Below are 27,987 nucleotides of genomic sequence, written 5' to 3'. Positions count from 1 at the left end.
CTTAATCCATGTCTTTTAAAGAAAACTTTTGTGATAAGCATGTCGTTCGTCGAGTGCAATATCGGGACTACCTTCCCAATATGTTGTATGTCATCTACATACAAAATCAAGAAGTTAGTGAGACTCTCACTTGTCTTTCTGCACACACATGGTTCATCCATATTTTGATAAAGTCAAATATTTTGACTATCTCATCAAAAATAAAAGTACCAACTCCTCGATGCTTGCTTTAATCTATAAATGGATTTGCTCTCCTACTAGAGACAAGCTCTCTAGATGGTGTTCAGCTATAGCTAGCAATATTTGGATAGACATTCCTGTTGGCGATCTATTGGGTCACACCCATAGGTGCTTCAACCAAAGTCCATACTTGGATTGATGTACAGGGAGTTCATTTTGAATTTCATGGTTTCAAGCTATCTATCAAAGTCTCTACTCATGACTGTTTTCGAATAGATCAAGAAAACATCATTCTCAATGATGTATGGTGTATTATCATTCTCAATGATAAATTCATATCTAAATGGTACATTACATACTCGGATTGACCTTCGGTGAGGAGGTGTGTGTCATGGTTGTGCTTCATCAATGGGCACATCTAGTCAATGATCAACTTGTGGACACTCCACTGGTTATGATAGGATAGTTCATAGGTCTTGAACTTCTAAAGCTCAATTATCCTCCCACTGTCTCCTTCTTAGATAATTTTTTTTTTTCAAAAAGTGAAATACCTACTAACAAAATATTGGATGTATGCCCTAGAAGCCAATCTTGACTGATGCATATCATAATACTAGGACATAACTTTGTACTTAAAGGATATTTATATTACCATTCATATTTTATATGTCCATGAATATTTCAGGGATTAATAAGATGATGACATATATTCTAAAAGAGTTGAGAATTTGAGACATGTGTCATTGATGGTTAATTCTTAAACTGCTCCTGATCATAGGATCATCATGGGGATGGTGATTGATCTAGATAGACCAGTGCATGGATTGCTTTTTTCGGATAAATGAGTCTCGAATCTGCGATGTAGTAACACTAAAGTGAGAGTGCAGGTGGTTGTTAGAGAACAACTAGCATTGAATGTGACAAACACGAGAAGTCACATGGATGTCTGCTCACTCGTTAGTGACTTTTTCGATGCTGCAGTAGTATAATTAGTCCTTTGACCTATGGTACTACAGCTGCTCATAGTGTGGCTGTTGGAGTTTGACTACACATAAATATTGACTCAATGAGTCCTTGTAGTGAATGTTGGTGATAGTTGGTCCACTATAGGAGTGGATGTGCACTTAAATAGAATCTATCGATCCTAGCAGAAGAGAGTAGTCCTATGAGATTTAAGAAGCTGAGTCCTTAAGTCTATGACCATAGCAGTATGATTAATTAAAAAGAGATTTTATAAGAATCATTCATGGACTCGAGCTGATTGAATCTATCATTTAACTGATGACGAGGTTTAATAATTTATCCAGACCTGCCATCTTATCGGGACTCACGATAGAGGGATTGTATCATACGTTAACTGTACCTAAAAGTTCATCACTTTTTATTCTGCTGGATTGTCACTGCATACTATTAGGTGTCACTGGTGGATTATGAGATCCATGAGCATCATCTTAATGATCGATGATCCTTGATAGTTAGAGTTGGAATGGTTCTAACCTATTGAAAGGAGTTTTGATGATATTGTGATAGGGATCACAATATATCTCACTACTAGAGAGAATAAAACCTATGGAGTTACACACAAAGAGGCTTTTGACTGATCAGATGGTTGAATTATAAAATTATGCATCATGATAGGATTTAATTATCAATTTGATTGATGATTAATCCAATGCAAAAGTTATAATTAAGTAACTCGCTAAAGAGTTAGTGAGTTATAAGAAGATTTATTAGTAATTGAATTACTAATTGGCTCAATTTGATTAAGTAATAGAGCTTGCATCAAGTCTAATTGAAATAGATTCAATTTGACTTGACATGGGTTTGATTTGATCAAGCCTAATTGGGTTATAAGATAACCAAATTGTATGGGAGAATAATTCTTTATTTGATTAGGATTTGAGTTTGACTTAATTTCTAATTAGACTAGCATCTCACTAAAAATATTTGAGTTCCTATTTAGATTAGGAATTCTCCCCATCATGGATGCACTAAATCTTAATTAGATTGAAATTAAATTGAGTTTGACTCAAGTATCAAGAGAGAGTCCAAAAGGACTAGGACTTCTTCTCTAATTAGGCGATATTTAATGTAAATAGTTTGGACTCCTAATCATATTAGAATTTTAAACTATTTGAATCTAATCAATTTTTAATATGATTAGAATTGGTTAGTGATATGATCGCAATGTTGTCGTTAGGACACCGTGATTATCAATCTAATTTCAACTTCAATAAAAATTAAAAATACATAAAAAGTAACGAGTTGGATCGAATCCACAAAGAAGGTAGAATTTTGATTTAAAATCTTTGATTTTATAAAAAAAATAAAATTTTGAGAAAAGTAATTTAAGTTGGAAAATAAAAAGTAAAAATATGAAAAATAAATTTGGTACTAAGATCTATTATTTAGATCCTAGCTTCTACTTACAATAAAAATAAATAATAAAAATTTAAAATATATAAAATAAATTGATACTAAGATCTACTAATTAGATCCTAGCATCTAATTATAATAAAAATAAAAGATAAAAATTTAAAGTACAAGAAAATAAATTTTATATTAATTAAAATTAAAATTCAAGTATAAAAAATTTAAAAAAATAATAAAATAAAATAAAAATAAAACTATAATAAAGATCTGAAGTTGATCAGTATAGCCTCATCAGGAAGTGGTTCATGATCTCTCCTTCTTCTTTCGTACTCCGTAGAGCGAACTGACTTCTCTTCTTCTTCCTCTTGGATCCCTAAACCTATCTAATTTTTATTTTATTTTTTTTAGTTTTCTACTAAATTTTTCTTCTCTCCAAGATTTATTCTCGGACCCCCTATTTATAGATGAATTTTTCATCTTTTTCTGATCACAAAAGGTATCCTAAAACTCTTAGAAATCGTATTATACTCATATAATTTTGATTCTGGCCATTAGATTGTATTTGGACCATCTAGATCACTCCAAAAAACTATGTTTAAGTCCTTATCAGGGTCGGAGATGTTCTCAGACATCCGATCATGCTCTTGATGAGTTTTTGGTCGTTGGATCACATGTTTTATCTCCTTAACACAGTCAGGGATGCTGTCAGCTATCGGATCAAGCCTCAGATGGAATTTGGGCCGTCGATCAGCACCCAAGATTTTCTATTCAAAGTTGGAAACGACATCAACCATTGGATCGAGCGATGGATCAAATTTTGACCGTCGGATCATGCCCTAAAATCTTTCTTTCAACCAGCAACCAATGTGGACCATCTGATCTCCCTCAGAATTGATATCAACCATTGGATGGCACAAATTTTTTTCGCTCACCTGTAGACCGCACCAAAACTTCACGAACTATTCTTGTGAACCGCACCATCACTTCTGTGGACCAAGTGGCTGGTCCATCATGCATTGAAGGTAATAAAATTTATTTTTTAAGATATTTTTGCTAATTTTTTACTCTGATTTTTATCTAAAAAATTAAAAAAATATGCATTAAATTTTTTAAAAATTTTTCATTATTTTGAACTTAAATTCTCAATTAAATCAACATTTATTTATCATAAATATACTCTAATTTTATATTGTTTTAAAATTATTTATTTTTATAAAAAAATCTAATTTATTTATGAAATTAGATTTTTTAAAAGATATTAACACCATAAATTATCAAAAATATCTAAAATAAATATAAAAATATACAACTTATCATACTCTCCAACTTGAACTTTACTCATCCTCGAATAAAGAAAGAATTTAGAATTAAGTACCATTTAACTTAAAATTTTAAATTTTATCAAATAATTTTTAAAAGGACCACTGATGTTCCATAGAGCATGAGTGAGGTATATCATTGGAGTATTAATACTAATCAATATGAGAGTTAAACTAAGAATACTAAACCTTTTCTAAACTTTTTTAAATTATTCCTACCTTTATCTCCAAATCATTAACCTTCATATGGATAAGTATATTGTTACTTCTATCCTTCATTTATTAACTTTTTTTTAATATTATACTGCTATTGAGTGTCTTAACCCCTTAAGCTTTTTGTTTGATACATGTAGCGAGTTTTCAGCTAATGACTCCCAAATCAAGTGACTTTAGGGCACTAGGTATAGAATATCTCTGGGATCTACTTGCTCGAATCAAATAGGCTATGAGTTAACACTAGTTTTATAATAAAGCTTCTTTGTCCTTCATACCTTTTGACGTGAAACTCAATGCTTGCTTAGGCAAAGAGATCTGGTTACTCAGCATAAAGTACTTAAAAATATTTTTTTTATATACGAAGAAATATATAGTTACCCTACATAAGCTCATGAGAAGTAAACTCTTCTTTGATGATGATAAAAAAATTTAGAAATACTCAAAAAAAATTATTTAAGTTTTAAACTTAACTCTTTATTGAGTTTTCTTAATACTTGATCTCTCAATATCTCACAAACTCTCTAATCTGTACATCAATTTTTTTTAAAAAAAATACTTGATTTAACTTGATTCTTAAGTATAATCAAGTGCTTAAATGCTAAATACTTAACTTACTTGAGGACTTAAAAATTTTAAAATTTTTTGTTATTCCCCCCAACTTAATCGACATTGTCCTCAATGGGGTAGGAAAAAATGAAGGGTGCATGTAAAGAGAAAAAAAAAAGAGAGATGCCACCTGATCCAGAAGTCTTTTCAAAATTGGTTCTCCTCCCAACTTAATCAATATTATCTTTAGATCCCTACAAAAGCTACTAAGTAAGACTCGATTAACCTAAACAAATGCAAAAGAGAGCAAAAGCAAAAGCAAAAACTAAAAATTGGGTTGCCTCTTAAAAAGTGCTAAGTTTATCGTCTTCAATCAGACCATGTCGATTCTCACCTACCCCATATCAAATATTAGATTGATAAATTTCAGTGGTTTTGGATTACCGATCTCAGGAAGATGGCCTATAATAGATTTCAATACTTTATTGCCAATCTTTAGAAAGTATTACACATCCTAATTCTTAATTATAGTAAGATAATTCACAAACCTATTCATAGACCCTTGTTTGTTGAGAATTTCTCCTATTTGTTCTTCTAAAATGCTCATAAATTGAGTTTTTAGGTTAGAAGTTGAGTTTGAAGTAATGGGTGCTGGAAGGGTGTCACTTGATTCTAAACATATACACTCAGGTGTGATCAAAGGCAATTTTAATACTAGAGGAGATGGTGATTCTAAAGTAAAAGAACCGGCTTCTAAGGCTGAAGAAAATGAGACTCTTGGTGAATATATCATGGGTAACTCATCTACTCTGTTCTTTGTATCATTTAGATCAGTATCAATACTGGGCTCAAGTTCTTCTATTGGGTTAGTCTCAGTACTAATCTCTTCTAAATTCTCTTTTTGGCTAGCATCAGTACTAGCCTCACTCATCTGGTCTTGATATGGATCTTTAAAAATCCTATCACTTTTAAGCCCAAAATTTATTTTATCATTTTTAAATTGGAGATTCTTAGATGGGACATTGAATTGATGACTAGGTCCAGGTGGTTGGTAAGTGGGTGGGTTATTTTTAAAATTCGATATTGATTGGCTCAATAGTTGACCTAGTTCTCTCCTCATGGTAGACTCAGCTAATTGACCTATTTATACTTCTAGCCTAGCGAGAGATTGCTGTTGGATCATAATCATTTGTTAAAGTTGGCTAAACCTATCATCGGCTACAGGGGTCTGTTGAGGAGGTGGGTATGATGGCTAATTGTAATAGGATGGTTAGGTGGCTGACCTCTACTATAGGCATAGTTGTGATATTGGGGCCTATTCTGAAAGTTTTGCACAGAAAAATTTGGGTCTGAGCTTGAGTCTGTTGGGGTCTCCAAAAAAAATTAAGGTGGTTCCTCCAATCTTGGTTATATGTATTTAAGAATGGATCATTGACAGGATTGAAATAATCTTGAGCAGCTTGAACTTGTTCTTAGATGAAAGGTAGAAATTGTATAGCTATGGGACATTCACTCACATGATGGGCTAGGCTAGCACAGATAGAACAGATCTCTTAATAATTGAGAGGTGGTGTGTATTGCACAGGAGATTGTAGACCTAAAGCTAGGTATTTATCTATAAGAAAGTCAACTTTATCTAATTTTTGGACTATCAGGTTCAAATTGACCTCAGAACTAGAGTCAATGTTTGATCCTATAGAATGATGGAAACATCGATAGATTATAGGTGGAGAAAATAAAATATTCCTTCATCTGCCTTGATGGTTCTCAGGATTTTCAGTCAGTTGATTATTAGGTGTAACATGGATCAGCCGTTTAGTTTCAGGATTAGGTTCAACTAGATCAGAATAAATTATATCGTGCATATACCAGTACAAACCCTAATGTGTGGGGTTTAGATTTTTTTTTTTTTAAGAAGAAGGAGAAAGAAAAGAGAATAGAAAAAAAGAGAAAAGTTCTAAAGGTGAGATCCTTAAGAAAGTCCTAGACCTAAAGATGAAAGATGAGAAGAATTAGTTATGGTTGAGTGTTAATTGCAATCAAATTAGCAAACAATTAAACCTAGACACCTATAGGTTTCTTAGACCTAACAGTTCGATATAGAGTGGCTTAGCTTAAATACAAATTGGGTTTGTCCTCACTTCCTTTAACTAGCCAGATAAGAGGTGAGGTCATGGGGGTTTTTCCGTTACTTGCCTTAGACACCAATTGAATTAGCCAGGTAAGCTAACAGAACCGATTAAATAACCATAAGTCTACTTAGGCTGAGCCTTTATGACCTCTTGCTTTAGACATCAGTTTCAAGTATGAGTTCAAACTTACTTTGTACTTGACTTCACCACAATACTCAAACTAAACTCAATTGATCCTAGGAGCCAATGTCTACTGAATTTTAATTAGGTTAGGATTAATACAGGATGCTGGTTGGTTGTTTTTAGGTTAAAAAAGGATGATAAAATCTCTACCTTATCTTATTTTGGGTGTTGTCCTTAAATTAATTTTAGATGAATATGCACAACCAATTTCAAACAAGGGGTTCTATGCAACTAAATTAGATGCATAAAATTAATCAAACTTGAAAGCTTATCTTGTCTCCAGCGATCACCAAAAAAAAATCTAAGATGATGAAATTTCTAACAATTAAGTTTTTACTCTTGTCATATAATTTTTATGAGATTTATGTGGGTAAATTTTAAGTTAATTTGAAAAAAAAAATAGCAATTAATACTAAAAAAATAGTTAGGATTAGGGTTAGGATTGATCTCACCAAGCAAAAGTGGAAGCTTTCTATCTTTTTTCTTTAATTTTTCTCTTTTTTTTATGTAAAAAAAATCAAAAAGGTTAGTAAGCTACATTTATAAGAAAATTAAAAAAAATTAAATATTAAAATTATTTTTTTCCCTGGCAATGACGTCAAAAATTGATATGATTGCAATGTTGTCGTTAGAATATCGTGATTATCAATCTAATTCTGACTTCAATAAAAATTAAAAATATATAGAAAGTAGCGAGTCAGATCAAATCCACAGAGAAGGTAAGATTTTTATTTGAAATCTTTGATTTTATAAAAAGAAAATAAAATTTTGAAGAAAGTAATTTAAGTCAAAAAATAAAAATTAAAAGTATAAAAAATAAATCTGATACTAAGATCTATTATTTAGATCCTAGCTTCTATTTATAATAAAAATAAATAATAAAAATTAAAGTACATAAAATAAATTAGTACTAAGATTTACTAATTAGATCCTAGTATCTAATTGCAATAAAAATAAAAGACAGAAATTTAAAGTACAAAAAAATAAATTTTACATTAATTAAAATTAAAATTTAAATATAAAAAATTTAAAAAATAATAAAATAAAATAAAAATAAAACTATAACAAAGATCTAAAGTTGATCAGTACAGCCTCATCGGGAAGATGGTTGATGATCTCTCCTTCTTCCTTCATACTCGGTAGAGCAAACTGACTTCTCTTCTTCTTCCCCTTAGATCCCTAAAGCTATCTAATTTTTTTTTCTAATTTTTTTCTTAGCTATCTACTGAATTTTTCTTCTATCCAAGACTTATTCCCGGACCTCCTATTTATAGATAAATTTTTGACCTTTTTTTGATCACAAAAAGAGTCCTAAAACCCTTAGAAATCATATTATATTTGTATAATTTAATTCTGTCCATTAGATTGCATTTGGACCATCCAGATTGCTCCAAAAAATTGCATTTAAGTTCTCATCAGGGTCTGAGATGTTCTCAGCCATCCGATCGCACTCTTGATGAGTTTCTGATCATTGGATCATGCATTTTATCTCCTTAACACAGTTGAGGATGCTGTTAGCCGTCGGATCGAGCCTCAGATAGAATTTGGATCGTCGATCAGCACCCTGAATTTCCTATTCAAAGTCGAGAATGATGTCAACCATTGGATTGAGTGATGGATCAAATTTAGACCATCAGATTGTGCCCAAAAATTTTTCTTTCAATCGGCAACCAATGTGGACCGTCCGATCTCCTTCAGAATTGATATCAACCATCAGATGATGTAAATTTTCTTTCGCTCACCCGTAGATCGTGCCAAAATATTGCAAACTGTTCCTATGGACCACGCCATCGCTTATGTGGATCGAGAGACCGGTCTACCGTGTATCGAAGGTAATAAAATTTATTTTTTAAGATATTTTTATTGGATTTTTGCTCTGATTTTTGCCTAAAAAATTAAAAAAATATATGCATTAAATTTTTTAAATTTTTTTTATTATTTTGATGTTTAAATTCTCAATTAAATCAATATCTATTTTTCATAAATATACTCTAATTTTATTTTTTTTTAAATTATTTATTTTTATAAAAAATCTAATTTATTTATAAATTTAGGTTTTTTAAAAGATGTTAGTACCATAAATTATCAAAAATATCTAAAATAAATATAAAAATATGTCACTTATCAGTTAAAGTTTAAATTGATTTAAATCGACCACCTAAAGAGGAGTCCCATGTGGATTAAATTCTCCCTCCATGCGCCATAAAACTAGCCCCACGCCCTCTTGTGTTTGATGCTACAAATACCCCACATCCTTCCTCTCTTTTTAGCATGTAAGAATCCATGTTAAATCCCTTCTCTCCATGAGATGGGTGGGCACAAAAATCTGATAGGGTAGGCGGCATAAAAAAGGCTAGAGTCCAAGGGAGTTGGGATTCTTATCTTCTAACCTAACACCTTATTGAAGCGAAAATTTAGTGCAGGGGCAAAATGGTAATTTTAAAATTTTTTCAAAATTACTATTTTACAGAGAAATTATTAATCCCTTCGATCAATGTGTGCCGACTTCTCAGATGCTCTGGATCATCTGCACAGTTGCTTGAGAGGCTGATGGATCTCTCTCTGAAATTTGGTGGACTCACGACACTCGTGGCACACCAATCTCACTTCCCGAACCCTAGGTAGAAACCCTAGGGTACACACCAAAAACCCTGCACCCAATTTTCTCTCTTTTCTTTCTTTTTCTCTCGGAAGGTTTTGGACCTTCACCTTGTGCAGAAGCCTTCCTCACGTCCCAAAGTTTCTCTCCTAAAATTTCTACGCACGTCCCACCTTTCTCCTCTTTTTAAAACAACATCGAACGTGTCTTATCCGCGTGAGAGGATAAAGACAAGAGGTTACACATTTGAATTCAAATCAAATTTGAATTCAAACAAAAACCAACTTATCCCTATCCTTTTGGGCGTGAGAAGAGAAGGGGCGTGGCTCTTTGTGCATGGAAAATGTTTCATGAGAAACCTTTTCTCGTGTAAGTAATGTGGCGCACAAAATGGATAAGGATGAAAGGGCTAGTGATAAGTTATCCATTCAAATTCAAACATGCTTTGAATTTGAATGGCTAACTAATTATTTTATCCATCCATATGGTGCACAAATGAGGGCGTGGGGAAGGGTTTTGCATGAGAAAAATTTTATGAGAAGTTTCTTCTCGTGAATTCAAATGGGTGCAAGGAAGTTGGGTGTCGCAGGGAATTTAAAACAAGGTGGTTTGATTCAAATTGAGCCAACCTAGTTTAAAATAGGTTAAGCACAATTAGACCATATTAAACCTAATATAATTAGGCTTAATTAGGCTCAATAAAATCTTAATCAAATCAAGAATTAACTAAACCTAACCCCTGATCAAATCAGGGACTAAACCACCTTAGCGATTAGGTCAACATTTAACCTAATCGGGTCAATCCAAACTGAATCCAATTCAATTTGGACTTGATCCAAAAATAATTACTCAATCAAATTGAGTTAATTAGTGATTAAATCACTAATTAAACCTCTCATAAATATTGAGTCCAAATTCGATGGGCAATCAGGCATCAGAAACCATCGATATAAAACCCTGATCAAAGAGTTCAAATTTCAAATTCAAAATTTGAAATTCAAAATTTTGACCCCGGTACCCAAAATGTGTGGAACTCATGATTAGAGAATCCTAATTCTCAATCATAGAGTCCCAAATAGATAAGACTCATAATCAGCCATCAGATCAGAAAGGAACCTCTAATGTGTGTGATCCCGCAGGTTCGAACCTAAACCGGTAGCACAGGAACCAATTCCTGTACTAATCGAAGTGACCATCTAGCAATGGTACCCGACGATCGGATAGGTCAAATAATCGCAATCGCAATATTCAGAATCTACGTGAATATGGTTACCGTTTAATTCATCCCTTTTGACCCCTGTGTTTAGGACGACTCAGGGTTAAACTGTCAACCCTGATGATATCATCCGAATCGTGCTCAACTCAATTAGTCCTGTGACTCCTCACTAGGACTACCCTGGCCAAGGTTTTGCTAAATTGAAATACGACTGTACACAGCTCCTAAACTGGAGTGGTCAATCCCATCTTGACACACGCACCGACAAGTCAAGTACTTAACTACACCCAGCAACCTTCCGTCACTGAATTAGAAATTCAGGTAGTCCAGTGCCTAAGTACAGTGAGTTGCTTGCAAGTCACCGTGGCGGTCTCAGGTCGGAGGGATATTTATACCCATATCCCATCGGAGCAAATCTTGACAGCAGAAATAGCTCCGGAGTTGGTCACGTTCAGTGTAGATGTACCATTACATCTCACCTGTATGCCATACCAGTGTCTCCACACTCTTTGGTTATGAGGACAACCAACCCATATGGCACACAACGACCTATGCTCGATAAACGTTGTCGTCCTTGGTAACAACGTATCATTTGGTCGCGAACATGTTTAAGGACTAAGCGACAAATCCTCCTTTGTCGAGTCTAAATAGTCCTAAGGACTTCACCACAACACAGGAGTTCATTAGAAGATGAAACATTTGTGATGAAAAAAATACCAAAATAACTTTTATTTATTTATAATTCATGTACTAATATAAAAAAGAGCACAACCGTCAACAGGCTGACGATTGGCTTTGGGACACTATTCCTAATAATCTCCCATTTGGCCTAAAGCCTATCGGTGCAGTATCTAATACCCATCTTCGACTTGTAGTCGTTGAACTTCTTCACCGCAATGGCTTTAGTGAATGGGTTGGCCAGGTTCTCCTTCCCGTCGATCTTCTGAAGGTCGATGTCACCTCGATCCACGATCTCCCGGATGAGATGGTAGCGACGCAGAATATGCTTCGTCCGCTGGTGTACCTTTGGTTCCTTCGCCTGAGCAATGGCTCCAGAGCTGTCGCAGTAGAGCAGAACTGGACCAACAAGGGAAGGTGCTACTTCGAGCTCGGTGATGAATTTCCTCAGCCACACCGCTTCTTTGGCAGCATCTGATGCAGCAATATACTCCGCCTCGCATACTGAATCAGCCACAGTGTGCTGCTTGGAACTCTTCCAGCAGACAGCCCCACCATTAAGGGTAAAAATAAATCCTGACACACTCTTGCTATCATCGCGATCAGACTGAAAACTAGAGTCTGTAAACCCTATAAGTCTCAAGTCTGATTCACCATATATAAGCCACTGGTCCTTAGTATTTCTTAAATACTTCAGGATGGTTTTAACAACCTTCCAGTGATTCTCTCCTGGATCAGATTGGTATCTACTCACTACCCCTAGTGAGTATGCCACATCTGGTCGTGTACATGTCATGGCGTACCTGATAGATCCCACTGCCGAAGCATATGGAATCCTACCCATACGCTCTCTCTCTTGAGGTGTTGTCGGACAATCCCTCTTCGAGAGAGAAATTCCATGACCTATCGGTAGATAGCCTTTCTTGGAATTTTCCATGCTGAACCTTTTCAGCATAGTATCAATGTACGTGGACTGGGATAAGCCAAGCAACTTTTTGGATCTATCCCTATAGATCCTCATCCCTAGGATGTAGGAAGCTTCTCCCAGATCCTTCATGGAGAACTGTGACGATAGCCAAATCTTTATTCCCTGTAATGCAGGGACATCATTCTCGATTAAGAGAATGTCATCCACATACAATACAAGAAATACTACTACTGGACCATTAGCCCACTTATAAATGCAGGGCTCTTCTCCGTTCTTAACGAAGCCATACGTTTTGATCGTCCTATCAAAACATATGTTCCAACTCCGAGATGCCTGCTTAAGTCCATAAATGGACCTCTGTAGCTTGTACACCTTAGACTCATCTGTGGATGTGAACCCTTCAGGTTGTATCATATACACCTCTTCGTCTAGCTCTCCATTTAGGAAAGCTGTCTTCACATCCATCTGCCAGATTTCATAGTCCAGATGGGCAGCTATCGCAAGCATAATCCGAATGGATTTGAGCATTGCCACAGGAGAAAATGTCTCGTCATAGTCTATACCATAACGTTGACGATATCCCTTGGCAACCAGACGGGCTTTATAGGTCTCCACCTTTCCGTCTGCGCCCCTCTTCCTTTTGAAGACCCACTTACACCCTATGGGTTTTACTCCTTCGGGTGGGTCAACCAATGTCCACACATCGTTGACCTTCATGGACTCCATTTCAGATTTCATGGCCTCTAGCCATTTCTCAGAGTCAGGTCTCTGCATTGCATCCATGTAGGTGATCGGATCCTCATCATTTTCATCAAGTTCGACAGGATCACCATCCCGGACCAAGAAACCATAGTATCTGTCTGGTTGATGTGGTACTCTACCAGACCGCTTTAAGGGTGCATAATCAATGGGCTCCGGATCTGATCTAATCAAATCCAGTTCAGGTTCAGTAATATGTGTCGATTTTTCCACCTGTCGAACTTCATCAAGTTCGACTTTAGAGGCAACAGTTCCTTCACTAAGGAATTTCTTTTCTAAAAAGATTGCCTTAAGGCTGACAAACACCTTTTGCTCATCAGCAAGGTAGAAATAATACCCTTTGGTCTCTTTTGGGTACCCTATAAAATTACACTTGTCAGACCTAGGTCCAAGCTTGTCTGTAATTAAACGTTTAACATAAGTCGGACACCCCCAAACCCTAAGGTGCGAGAGTACTGGCTTACGTCCTATCCATATCTCATATGGCGTTTTGGCTACAGACTTACTCAGAACTCTATTTAGAAGGTAACAAGCCGATTCGAGCGCATATCCCCAGAGGGAGATCGGCAGACCAGCAAACCCCATCATGGATCGAACCATGTCTAACAGGGTCCGATTCCTCCTTTCAGACACACCACTATGCTGTGGTGTTTCAGGAGGAGTCCACTGAGAGAGAATCCCATTCTCCCCTAGATACGTCAGAAACTCATTGGAAAGGTATTCACCTCCTCGATCAGATCGAAGAGTTTTAATACGCTTTCCAGTTTATTTTTCTACCTCATTTCAGAATAGTTTGAACATTTCAAATGATTCCGACTTATGCTTCATTAAATAGACATACCCATACCTAGATAGGTCGTCTGTGAAGGTTATGAAGTAGAAAAATCCACCTCTTGCACTTGAGCTCATGGGTCCGCATACATCAGAATGTACCAGACCTAAGAGTTCACTGGCTCGCTCACCTTTTCCAGTAAAAGATGACTTGGTCATCTTCCCAAGAAGACAGGACTCACAGGTTGAAAGTGATTCACAATCACTAACTTCAAGAATTCCTTCTTGAGCCAACCTATTTATCCTGTTCTTATTGATATGACCTAGCCTACAGTGCCAAAGGTAGACTTCTGACACATTATCTATTCTAGAGCGTTTACCAAATTTTTGAACCACACTAACAGGCTGTGATAGTAAGTAAATTCTATTATTTAATTGTCCAACAAATATTGTAACACCATTCAAAATGATATTGCAAATATTTCTTTTTATTAAAAAATCATAATCGTACATGGCCAAAAGGCCTACAGAAATAATATTTAATAAAAAACTTGGACAATAGTGACATTCACTCAGAATTACATTACGAGAATTGATTACAAGACTCATGATTCCTAAAGCTAGAACTGGAACTTTGCTTCCATCTCCAACATTCAGGAACCTCTCGGCTTCATCAAATCTTCTACTGACCTGTAGACCCTGCATCGAATTACAAATATGATAAGGGCTTCCGGTATCCAATACCCAGGCAGTAGTATCACAAATCAAAAAGTTGCAAGGAGTTATCATATAATTACCTTGCTTCTTCTTTGGCCTGTTCGGGTCTAGGGAGGCAATGTATTGAGGACAGTTCCTCTTCCAATGCCCGTGCTTCTTGCAAAAGAAGCACTCCGCCTGGCTCTGGTCGTGCTTGCGCTTCTTGGTCTGACCCCGTGCTACTGTCCCAACATGAGATTGCACCTTCTTATTTTTCTTCTTCTTGTTCTTCTTCCCCTTCCCAAAGGGTTGACGATGAGAAGAAGACCCTCCCACTACATTCACCGACTCCTTATGGAGTTGGTGATCTTTCTCAAAGTTCTGCAGCAACCCCAACAATCCATGGTAGTTTACTGCAGGCTTTGTCATTCAAAAATGAGTAAGGAATGGGAGGAAGAACTTGGGCAAGGAATTAAGGATCGCATCCTTACCGAGCTGCTCGTGCAGAGGAAAGCCCAATTTGCTTAGGCGCTCAATCATCTCGATCATGTACAGTACATGATCAGTGACTGAGGCCCCATCCCTCATCCGAGCATTGAAAATGGCACAACTAGTTTTGTTCCTTTCAACATCGTCAGGCGTGCCAAAGGAGTCGTTCAACATTTGAAGCATCTCCTGTGGCTGGGCGTTCTCAAACCTTCGGCTGAACTCGTCATTCATTGCTGCCAGCATAATACATCGAACGGTGGTGCGGTCATTGAGCCACTTCAAGTAAGTGTCTCGGATCGCCTTACTAGCGTTCGGAGCTGGCTCCTCAGGTGCTGGATCCGTTACTACATAAAGGATCCGCTCATGCTCAAGGATGATTTTCAATTTTCGATACCAGCTATCGAAATTGGGTCCCATGAGCTTGTCATTATCTAATAATGACCGGAGCGACAGGATAGTGGCCATAGCTGCTTAAAGAAAAACGAGACCTCTATTAGTACATAAATTAATACTAAAGACTTGGATTTTAGTCTAAAGTTTTTTCCAATATTTTTACGAACTGGTAGCCTCATCCTCCAATTCGAGGAATTACTTTAATTCCTTAATGGGTACTAGAATCCACACAGACTATACACGAGCCCTACTTTGGTTGGTCAACCCATGTGCATCTATGGGTAGGTTCTTAACCAGTTATTTCTCTAAACAACTTCTAGTAATTGATTTTGCCCCAGAACCTAATCAGTAGGCTTTGGCCTCCACTGAAAAGATCTGGTTAGGTCTAACCATTAACATGACTTAATTTAGTGAATCGGACCAATAAATGATCAGGCCCGACTTTGGCCGACCAACCTAACCACCATCAGAAAGACTCAATCAAATTATCATATTATGAATAATAATTCTATTAGCCAATGAGCACCAGGCCTTTGGGCCTCCAATGATCATTGAACTAATGGACTCATTATCACTCACTTAATGGGAGGCTATGACTTAGTTATCATTATAACTTAATCATTTTAGGGACCTAATAATTTTGAAGATTTTATTAAAGAATAGTAGAGAAGAAATCATCCAGCCAATTTCAATCCTCCCACTGACTTCATCAAGTCAGATTAAAAAAGGATTTAATTAAAGCTGGCATTAGGAGCACCTAAATCAGTCACACTGATTTACCTAATGACATGGGTGAGCTCTAATCACCAAGTGATCTAATCAAAATCTAACTTACCAGATTGGCCAGGTAAGTGAGATCAGTGGTGGGGATTTGCCATTAACTCATCAATGATCGAATCAATGCGAGTAGCTCCCGCTTAAGAACCACTGGTCAAAACTGCCAAACTTACCTTAGACACCAACCGGTTCATTAGTTTTAATTTTGATCAACTTAGTAAATAGGGCTCCACCGCATAGCCATGAATTAAGTCCATCTTGGTCTAGTTAAAGACATGGACCCATTCAACTACAACTATTGAAGTTGAGTCTAGAGTATCCTTGACCTAATATAATTCAACTTTTGATTAGATTTGACCAATTACTCCATTTAGTCCATTTTTTAAACTAACCTTAGGTCTAACCCAATTATGGACCTAATTCATCTAACCCATTGACCCACAAGTTTATGCAATTATCTTAGGTCTTAATTCACAATTCTAGACCTACTAGACAACACTTAATTCTTTTAATTAAGTACTTGGGCTGATTGGTCAGGGTTTGGTATTTCGAAAACAATTTTCAAATTTGAAAGATTTTATTTTCTGTTCACCAAATGTGTTAACTCATTTCACAAATGGGTCAGCACATTTCATAAACAGCAATTCTATTGCTCATTTCATAATAGAAAATAACTCAAAATAAATCATAAATTTTTTTTTAGATCTAATCTAACACATTCATGATAAATTTTTTAATTATGTCCTTTCGCTGCTTCATCGGCATGGGATATAATTGCATCGGCACCCCTACCGCCATAGGAGACCCCATCGAATGGGAAGAGAGGGCCTTTAAATCCTACTTTTCTCCTATGACCGGACGGCCATGACAACCAACCCAATTAGATTACTTGCTACTTGGATCAAGTATATCTAAATATATCAATTTTAAAATTTAAATTTTGAATTTCAAATTTTAAATTTCAAATTTCAAATTTTAAATTTCAAATTTGAGATTTCAACCAAATTTCAAATTTCCAATTTCCAATCTTTGAATTTTAAATTTTGAATTTTGAATTTCAAATTTCAAATTTCAAATTTCAAATTTCAAATTTGAGATTTCAACCAAATTTCAAATTTCAAATTTTGAATTTTGAATTTTGAATTTCAAATTTTGAATTTCAATTTTCAAATTTCAAATTTGAGATTTCAACCAAATTTCAAATTTCAAATTTTGAATTTCAAATTTGAAACTTCAAACAAATTTCAAATTTCAAATTTCAAATTTCAAATCTTTTTGAATTTTGAATTTTAAATTTTGAATTTCAAATTTAAACTTATAGATTACACCTTAATCTATGCATGCATATGTATATCATATTCTAGAACCATGCTCTGATACCATTTGAAGTGAAAATTTAGTGCAGGGGCAAAATGGTAATTTTAAAAATTTTTCAAAATTATTATTTTACAGTGGAATTATTAATTAATCTCATTAATTAATACTAATTAATCCTACACTAAGATTTAAATATGATACAACAGCATGCATTTAAATTTAAAATTCAAATTTGAATCAGTAAACGTTTTACAGTACTGTGTTCAGAACACATCACCTTTTGTGGGTAGTCGATCACCACAATCTGATCACCATCGGGGGGCTCTGATCATCACGTCACAGCCACACAAATGTCTAGCCTCTGCAGATCATCCACACGAAGCTCCCGTCTGATCAGCTCCTCACGAATGCTAGTTCGTGATTTCACCCTTTTGATGGCAGATGTTGATCGAACTCCTTCGATCAATGTGTGCTGACTTCTCGGATGCTCTGGATTATCTGCACAATTGCTTGATAGGCTGATGGATCTCTCTCTAAAATTTGGTGGACTCACGACACTCGTGGCACACCAATCTCACTTCCCGAACCCTAGGTAGAAACCCTAGGGTACACACCAAAAACCCTGCACCCAATTTTCTCTCTTTTTTTTCTGTTTCTCTCGAAAGGTTTTGGACCTTCACCTTATGCAGAAGCCTTCCTCATACCCCAAAGTTTCTCTCCTAAAATTTCTACGCACGTCCCACCTTTCTCCTCTTTTTAAAACAACGTCGAACGTGTCTTATCCGCGTGAGAGGATAAAGACAAGAGGTTACACATTTGAATTCAAATCAAATTTGAATTTAAACAAAAACCAACTTATCCCTATCCTTTTGGACGTGAGAAGAGAAGGGGCATGGCTCTTTGTGCGTGGAAAATGTTTCATGAGAAACCTTTTCTCGTGTAAGTAATGTGGCGCACAAAATGGATAAGGATGAAAGGGCTAGTGATAAGTTATCCATTCAAATTCAAACATGCTTTGAATTTGAATGGCTAACTAATTATTTTATCCATCCATATGGCGCACAAATGAGGGCGTGGGAAAGGGTTTTGTGTGAAAAAAATTTCATGAGAAGTTTCTTCTCGTGAATTCAAATGGGTGCAAGGAAGTTGGGTGTCGCAGGGAATTTAAAACAAGGTGGTTTGATTCAAATTGAGCCAACCTAGTTTAAAATAGGTTAAGCATAATTAGACCAGATTAAACCCAACATAATTAGGCTTAATTTGGCTCAATAAAATCCTAATCAAATCAGGAATTAACTAAACCTAACCCCTGATCAAATCAGGGACTAAACCACCTTAGCGATTAGGTCAACATTTAACCTAATCGGGTCAATCCAAACTGAATCCAATTCAATTTGGACTTGATCCAAAAATAATTACTCAATCAAATTGAGTTAATTAGTGATTAAATTACTAATTAAATCTCTCATAAATATTGAGTCCAAATCCGATGGGCAATCAGGCATCAGAGACCATCGATATGAAACCCTGATCAAAGAGTTCAAATTTCAAATTCAAAATTTGAAATTCAAAATTTTGACCCCGGTACCCAAAATGTGTGGAACTCATGATTAGAAAATTCTAATTCTCAATCATAGAGTTCCAAATATATAAGACTCATAATCAGCCATCAGATCAGAAAGGAACCTCTAATGTGTGTGACCCCGCAGGTTCGAACCTAAATCGATAGCACAGGAACCAATTCCTGTACTAATCGAAGTGACCATCTAGCAATGGTACCCGATGATCGGATAGGTTGAATAATCACAATCGCAACATTCAGAACCTATGTGAATATGGTTATCGTATAATTCATCCCTTTTGACCCCTGTGTTTAGGATGACTCAGGGTTAAACTGTCAACCCTGATGATATCATCCGAATCGTGCTCAACTCAATTAGTCCTGTGACTCCTCACTAGGACTACCCTGGCCAAGGTTTTGCTAAATTGAAACACGAATGTACACAGCTCCTAAACTGGAGTGGTCAATCCCATCTTGACACACGCACCGACAAGTCAAGTACTTGACTACACCCAGCAACCTTCCGTCACTGAATTAGAAATTCAGGTAGTCCAGTGCCTAAGTGCAGTGAGTTGATTGCAAGTCACCGTGGCGGTCTCAGGTCGGAGGGACATTTATACCCATATCCCATCGGAGTAAATTTTGACAGCAGAAATAGCTCCAGAGTTGGTCACGTTCAATGCAGATGTACCATTACATCTCACTTGTATGCCATACCAGTGTCTCCACACTCTTTGGTTATGAGGACAACCAACCCATATGGCACACAACGACCTATGCTCGATAAACGTTGTCGTCTTTGGTAACAACGTATCATTTGGTCGCGAACATGTTTAAGGACTAAGCGACAAATCCTCCTTTGTCGAGTCTAAATAGTCCTAAGGACTTCACCACAACACAGGAGTTCATTAGAAGATGAAACATTTGTGATGAAAAAAATACCAAAATAACTTTTATTTATTTATAATTCATGTACTAATACAAAAAGGAGCACAACCGTCAACAGGCTGACGATTGGTTTTGGGACACTATTCCCAACACTTATCTCCTCTCCTATTTAAACCATGCATCAATGGGGCAGAACCAATCTGATGGAGATCAATTTTGAGATGCCAAAATCAAAGGAGAGTGCATGGAAGAATTCCAAGGGAGAGGGTGCGGCATCATGGGTCCATGGCGTGAAGTAAGGTTGTTCTTATCTCTTCTTTCTTACAAACAACCAAAGGTTGGTTGTTAAGGCCTCTTCTCTCTCATATTTTATCCTAGTTTGGATATGGTTTTCCCTCTCTCCTTTGTCCAAGAATTGGATAAAATTCTTACATCTTTAGCGTAGAGATTTGGTATATAGATTTTAGGAAGAAAAGAGAAGAAAGGGTTCTTCTCATGATCTCTAGCATAGAGATCATCATCCTCCTATTTTCTTCTTCTTCTTTAAGAGTGTCTTGAGAGAAAAAAAAAAATTAACTATCAAGATGTGATCTTTGTAAAGGAACTAGCACCTTGGTGAGATCAAAAAGATTTTGATTAGATCGAAGTCTCCTATGGATACCCGTAGAGGTCGGACACTTGTGTGATTTCAAAGGACCTTCGGAAGACATCCACGATCATCAGTTCATGGTATAGATCGATCCGCATCAAGGTATGAAGTTTATTTATTTATTTTTTATTTAATTTCTATATTTGAATTCTATCTCACATATATAGATCCTATTTATGATTTTAAGATTTGATCTTATGCATGCTTAGATTAAATCAGATTTAATCTAAATTTTTTAAAATTTTTGCTGCATACTCGTTTCAAAATTTTTGCATGCATGAAATCATGAAATACCAATAATGGTATCAGAGCCACGTTATATGCATGAGATTAGGATTTAGATCTAAAATCTATAGAGAAAAATTTTAGATCTAAAAGTTTTTGATGTCGTTCTGACATAAGGTTGTCCTGGCAAATTTATTATGCTATATGGTTATCCTAGAATGATATTAAAATTTTTAATTAAATAAATTTTAGATCTAATTTTTCAACATATATGTGATATATATTTTATTATTTAGATCTGAAAAGAGTTTCGAGATCTATTTTGATTCATATATATAATATATGAAAGCATGTTTAGTGTTAAAATTTATTTCTATGATCTGAACTTTATTCATATAAATGATATATATTTGTATGTATGATCTGAAAATTATTTCGAGAATCAAAATATACTTTTTATGAAAAAAATTTAGATCTAAAAATTTTGATTTAAGATATGAAATTAGTGTTTATGCATGAGGGATTAGTCATGGGTAGATCAAACTAGGTCATGTAATTGGATTACATTTAGGATTTCTGATTTGATCATAATGGGTCTAGATCGATTTAGCAGTTGATCTAATCAAGTTAAATATTGATTAAGGTGAGATCAATAGAGCTTAAGATCATACAATTATTATTGATTGAATCTATTGACACTCATATGTAGAATCAATTAACCTAAGGACCTAATTCAGCTCTATGGCTCGAATCTGATTCACCTAAGCTAACCTATTTAGATCAATTAACCAATTGGTATCTAAGATAAGTAATTGAAAGATGATTATTTAATTAATTTCGTTCGTTGATCTGACCAATTTATTGGTGTCTAAGCAATGGGAAAACCCCCATCAATCTTCACTTATCTAGCCAATTTGGAAAATTGAGTCTCAAATTTGGTTGCTTGACGGTTTAATTTAACCCTTGCCAATTAGATCAGTCATATAATGACTGATTAGATGAGATATAAATTCAAATCTCTCTATAAATATTAAGTCTAATGATCTTCCATTATTGTAGATGTGCGGGTGTGCTACTGGCATTGATTGTTCTTGGCTGGTCACAGTGGTTCAGTTACTTCAGAAATACTCTGTTAGATGTAAGCCAATATGGCGGACACATTGTAATAAATATAGAACATAATTTTATACTTAATATATTGATATGATCAATAAAAGGGGCAAGTTCTTTTTCATTCAAGTGCAATGTATCTTTGAATCATCCATGAAATTAGTTTCGATACATATTCTCAAAGTGTTGAGAATTAGAGACATATATTTAATTCCTAAAGGCTTCTGATCATAGGATCATCATGAGGGGTATGATAGATCCGGATTGACTAGCGCACAAATCACTTTTTTTGAGATAGATGGGTCTCTAATCTACTGAGTAGAGACACAGGATGATAAGTGTGGATGGTTGTTAGAGAACAAGTGGCACTGAGCGTGACCATACGAGAGATCATTTGGATTTCTATTCAATCGTCAGTGATTGTCTCGATGCTGTAGTTATGTGACTGATCCTTTGATTTGAGATGGTACTGTTACTCGTAGTGAGGCTACTGGAGTTTGATTGAAACATAAATATAGATCTCAATGAGTCCTTGTAGTGGATATTGACGACAGTTGGTCCACTGTAGGAGTGGGGTGCGCATCAAGATAGGATCTATCGACTTTGATAGAGAGGAATAATCCTATGAGATTTGAGAGATTAAGTCCAAGAGTCTGTGGCCACAGCAATGTGATTGATGAAAAAGAGTTTCCATAGAAGTCACAATTAGACTTGAGCTAATCAATCTATCATATGACCGATGTTGAGGTTTGACAATTTATCCATGATCTGCCATCTAGTTGGGACTCATGATAGGGAGACTAAATCACACGTTAATTACACCTAGAGGTTCATTTTAATTTTACCGGATTGCCACTACATACTGCTAGATGTCACTAATAGATTGTGAGAGCTCACTAGGGTTGTTCCGGATCGACAATCCTTATTGAGTTAGAGTGAAATTATTCTGACCTATTGAAAAAAGTTTCAATGATACGATGATAGAGATCATTGTATATCTTACTACTAGATAGAATTGAACCTATGAGGTCACACAACAAAGAGATTAGGTCTGAAATAAGTAATTGAGTTTATGAAGTATCAATTAGGTTTAGAGAAATCTATTGGGTTCATGGTAACCTTGCTAGCACATGACTGGACCCAATTTCTCTTTCTATTGAGATTACTTATTTGATAAATTAATTCTAACTTAATTATCTGTTAATAACCTACATGAATAAAATTTATGAGACTCTAGTTGTTGGGTGTCTAAGGTTATGGATCGCATAAATTAAGGGTGCAAGTCTTTTATGAATCTCCTTAATAGTTAATATGGGGCGCCACTTACATTTGATCAATTTGGGCATGTCCATTAATTAGAGAGCCTTTAGTTTTTATATAGGGTGTCTTGGGTGAAAAAGAGGGTGTTTAATTATGGGTGCAAGGGCTCCAATAGTTGGCACCTAATGGGCTTCCTAATATAAGTTGGATAACTTAAGTTAATAGGAATCCTAATGTAAGTAGAACTTATATTATATGATAGAATAAGATTCAATCCTTATACCTATTTAAAGGGACCTCCCTTAAAGTCCCTAGAGCATCAAAACCAGCAGTCCCTCACACCCAAAAGCTCCCCCCATGCCATCTCTTCCTCTCCCTTTCTCTTCTCTTGGGTGTTCTATACACCCCTTCCTTGGGATGTGCGTCCCAAGGAGTTCTATGCCCAAAGGAGTTTGGGTGCCTTTTCTTTACTGGTTTCTAGTATCTGGTAGCAGCACATAGCAAAGAAAAACTTTAGAGAAGAGAAGAAGAAGAAGATCAAAGAGAAAGATCAAGTGTTGATCGCAATCCAGGCTTCGTTCAGATTCAATAGGCTCAATTTTGGAGAATCAAAATTTAGATTATAGAGGACTATTCCAAGCTGATCTTGAGTGGATACTCATACAGGCCAGACATTTGTGCAGCTAACAAAAAGCCTCATCTCTTCCAAATCCAATTTTGAAGAAAGAGATTGTGAAACAGGTATGTGATTTGATCACAATCTGAATTTCAACATATATCAATTTCATCATATGAAATAGAACCATATGATTTTATATTTTTATGCATGCATAATTTAGACTAAAATTATTTTAATCTTATTCTCCACTGTGATGTTTAGAAAACTAAGTTTTGAGATACACATGCATGCACCAAACCCCAAATCTAACAGTGGTATCAGAGCCATGGGTTTTCATATGCTGAATTTTGATATACATATTTTTGAAAAAATTTTAAAATTAATTTTTTCTTGATACATAAGATGTATGGATGGGTCTTTAAATCTAAAATTTAATTTTAAATTTAGTTTTAGAACATATGGTTGATATGTTGTTGTATGCAAAGATCTAAATTTTGATCTAAAAAGAGTTCTAGTTAATATTCATGTGAAATATAGATGCATGTATGAAATCTAAATTTTTTTTTATGATCTGAATTTTGGTTCATATATATGATATATGATTACATATTTAAATTATAAATTTATTTTTAATCTCATTCATGATTAGTATATGAGATACATGATATCATGCTTAGATCTAAAATTTTATTTAGATCTAATTATACATGCATATATATGATATATGTTTGTATGTTAAAATTTAAAAATTATTTTTATATTTTAAAACTTATTTTCATGCAAAGAATTTAGATATAAAATATGATTTTAGAATTTAAATATTGTATTTGTGCATGAGAGTTTTGGTTATAGAAAAATCAAAAATTAGGTCATGTAACAGGATTACATCTAAGGTTTTGGATTTGAGTCATATGAGTCTAATTCGATTAAGTAATTGATCAAATTGAGTCAAGTATTGAATTGAGTTAGATCAATTAAGTTAATGATCATACAATTATTGTTGATCAAATCGATTGAGTCTTATATGTAGAATCGATTAACCTAAGGATCTAATTTGACTCGTTGGTTTGAGCCCGATTCACTTGAGCTAACCAATTATGATCAATCGACCTATTGATGTCTAAGGTAAGTTAATGAGATATGATTATTTAATTGATTTTGTTAGCCGACCTGGCCAATTCATTGGTGTCTAAGAAAGGCAATGGGGGGACCCCCACCGTTCTCCACTTACCTAGCCAATTTGAAAGATTGGGTCTTGAATTAGGTTGCTTAGCAGTTTGGTTTAGTCCATGCCAGTTAGATCAGCTATATGATGACTAATTAGATGAGACCTAAATCCAAACCTCTCCATAAATATTAAGTCCGTAGGTCTTCCACCATGGCAGATGTGCGGGTGTGTTACTAGCGTTGATTATTCTCAGTTGGTCATAGTGATTCAGTTGCATCAGAAACATGCAACCACTCTATTAGCAAAGAGTTACTCCAGGGTAAGGATGAGGTTAGGCCCAATAACTGTTAAGTGAGGGATCCAATGACGAACTTGCATATACTTATGAACGGTGGGTCAGGCTTAACCAAGAAGTGTGGGCAATAACTGTTAAGTGAGCCCACATGACTTAGAGACCAAGTGACTGTAACATGCTTAATGAAGCATCGGTGTGTATGTTACCAATAACTGTTAGGAGAGGTGCATATCATCGGTAGGACTGCAGCACCTACTAGGAATCTTTTGTCGTGTCAGGATTTTTATTTTCTTCCAGAAGAGTGGAGAGATCTAAAAAATTAGTGGGAGTCATTATTTGCATCTTAAAGTCTCTAGAAGTAAATTAAAATATTAAGTACAAAAGTCTAACTTGAATCTCTACTCTCACAGTTAAACCATTATGTCAGCCTCAAACCCTCTAGCTTACATCCTTGAAACCAATCGTTTGATCGATAATAATTATAAAGACTGGCTCGAAATCTCAAGATTATCCTGACCTCAGAAAAGTTAATCTATGTTCTCGATCAGGATTTCGTTGTATTACCAAACCGTCCTACTATTGAACAGAGAGCTGCTTTTGAGAAGTGGATGAATGAAGACAGTCGGATCAAGTGTTATGTACTGGCATCTATGTCAAATGAGTTGCAAAGCCAGCATTAGTATATGCCCACTACTCGAGCTATGATCACTCACCTACTAGAGTTGTATGGTGAGCAAAGCCGTACTGCATACTTTGAAGTATCAAAGAGACTCTTCAACCTCAAGATGCACAAGGGGTAGTCTGTCCATGAGCACTGTATGACAGTGATCAAAGACATTGAGAAGCTTGGAAAGCTCGGGCTTGATATGCAAAAGAAATTGCAGATGGATCTGATCTTTCAATCTCTTATCAGTTCATATAGTCAATTCATCATGAATTTTTATATGAACAAATTTGACTGCACTATTTTCAAATTTGTCAACATGTTGGTCACAACGAAGGGTACCTTGAAGAGTTCAAAGGATATTGTTTTTGCTGTAGAGCAGACTTCTTCTTCCAAGAGAAAGTCTGTTGGAAGGAAGAAGGCTAAATTCATAAAGAAGCAGAAGAGAGAGAGCAAGCCAAAGAAGGATGGTCCTAAGGTGGCTGAAGCAAAGAGAAAGTATTTCTATTGTCATGCTGAAGGCCACTGGAGGAGGAACTGTCCTAAATACCTGGAGAGTCTAAAGATCAAAAAGGATGACAAATCTTCTGAAGGTATGCTCATAATTGAATCTAATCTTATGGTTTCTTCTATTTCTAGTTGGGTATTAGACTCTGGCTTAGGTGCTCATATATGCACCTCTATGCAGGGTCTGATAGAAAATAGAAAGTTGAGAGAAGGTGACATGCATGATCCTTCGGATCGGCAATGAAGCAAAGATTGCTGCAGAGGCCATTGGTACTTATCCTCTCTGATTACCATCTAGTATTAGATTAGATTTAAAAGATTGTTATTATATTCCTGTAGCTAGTTGAAATTTAATTTTCGTGTCTATGCTAGGATAGGAAAGTTTTGAAATTAGTTTCAATAAAGACTTTTGTTCTATTTTATTTGGAAAATAAATTGGTTGCATGAGGTCTTTTAATTGACAATCTTTATCACTTGCATGTTGATGTGAATGTGAATCTAAACAAGTAAATAGTGAGTGCCATAGGTCAAAAGAGACCCAAAGAGGAGATTAACCAGAAGTACTTGTGGCACCATAGCTAGGTTATATTGGAGAGGATAGGATAAATAGACTGAAAAAGGATGGGATCCTTGGCTCTCTTAACCCAAAGTCGTATCCAGCTTGTGAATCCTCCCTTCGAGGAAAGATGGTCAAGTTACCCTTTGTAGGATATGGGGAAAGGGCCACAGAGCTACTTGCCCTAGTACACACCGACATGTGTGGGCCATTTGATGTGCACGCTAGGGGTGGTTATGAAGGAAAAAATAGATTTTTTCCTTGTAGGATCTTCCATATCTAATGAGATCTGGGATGGAATATTTCAAAAAAAAATATCCTACGATATTTCAGATCTAAGATCTATTAGATCTAATTCCTATTATCTAATATTAAATCTAAAATTAAATCTAAAATCATAAGGAATAGAGAAATACCTCTAGGGTAACTAGATTACCCTGTAGATGATCGCAGTAATGCTCGAGGTTCTAAAATAGCCACACAATCGCCTGGCCTCTATCGGTATCCACTCAAGTAGGATCTGGATTGTCTTCTCCTCATAAATCTTTGCTCCAAAAATCAGATCTGGATCTGATCTGGAAGATCTTCAAAAGATCTTCTGAAGCTGGAGCAGCAGCTTCTCGATAAATCTCTGTAGCCTTCCAATCAGGAAGCCACCATGCCTTGGACAAGCACCAGATGGATGCCCAACCTCTTAGACATGAAGAGGGGAGGAAGAGGAGCAGAGGGGGTATAGAGAAGTGGAGAGAATTTAGGCTTTTGCTGGTTATTGAGCAGAGTCTATCAACCCTAGACGCAGACAAGGTTTAAATAAACCCTGCTGCGCCATGCAGTGCCACATCATTCGACCAATCAGAAAATTTCAATTAATTTTGAAAAAATTTTGATTGATGGAGTGATGTCACATGATCAT

The sequence above is a fragment of the Elaeis guineensis genome, chromosome 13 (genome assembly GCF_000442705.2).
Source record: "Elaeis guineensis isolate ETL-2024a chromosome 13, EG11, whole genome shotgun sequence".
Taxonomy (NCBI): domain Eukaryota; kingdom Viridiplantae; phylum Streptophyta; class Magnoliopsida; order Arecales; family Arecaceae; genus Elaeis; species Elaeis guineensis.
This window is presented reverse-complemented; position numbering follows the sequence as displayed.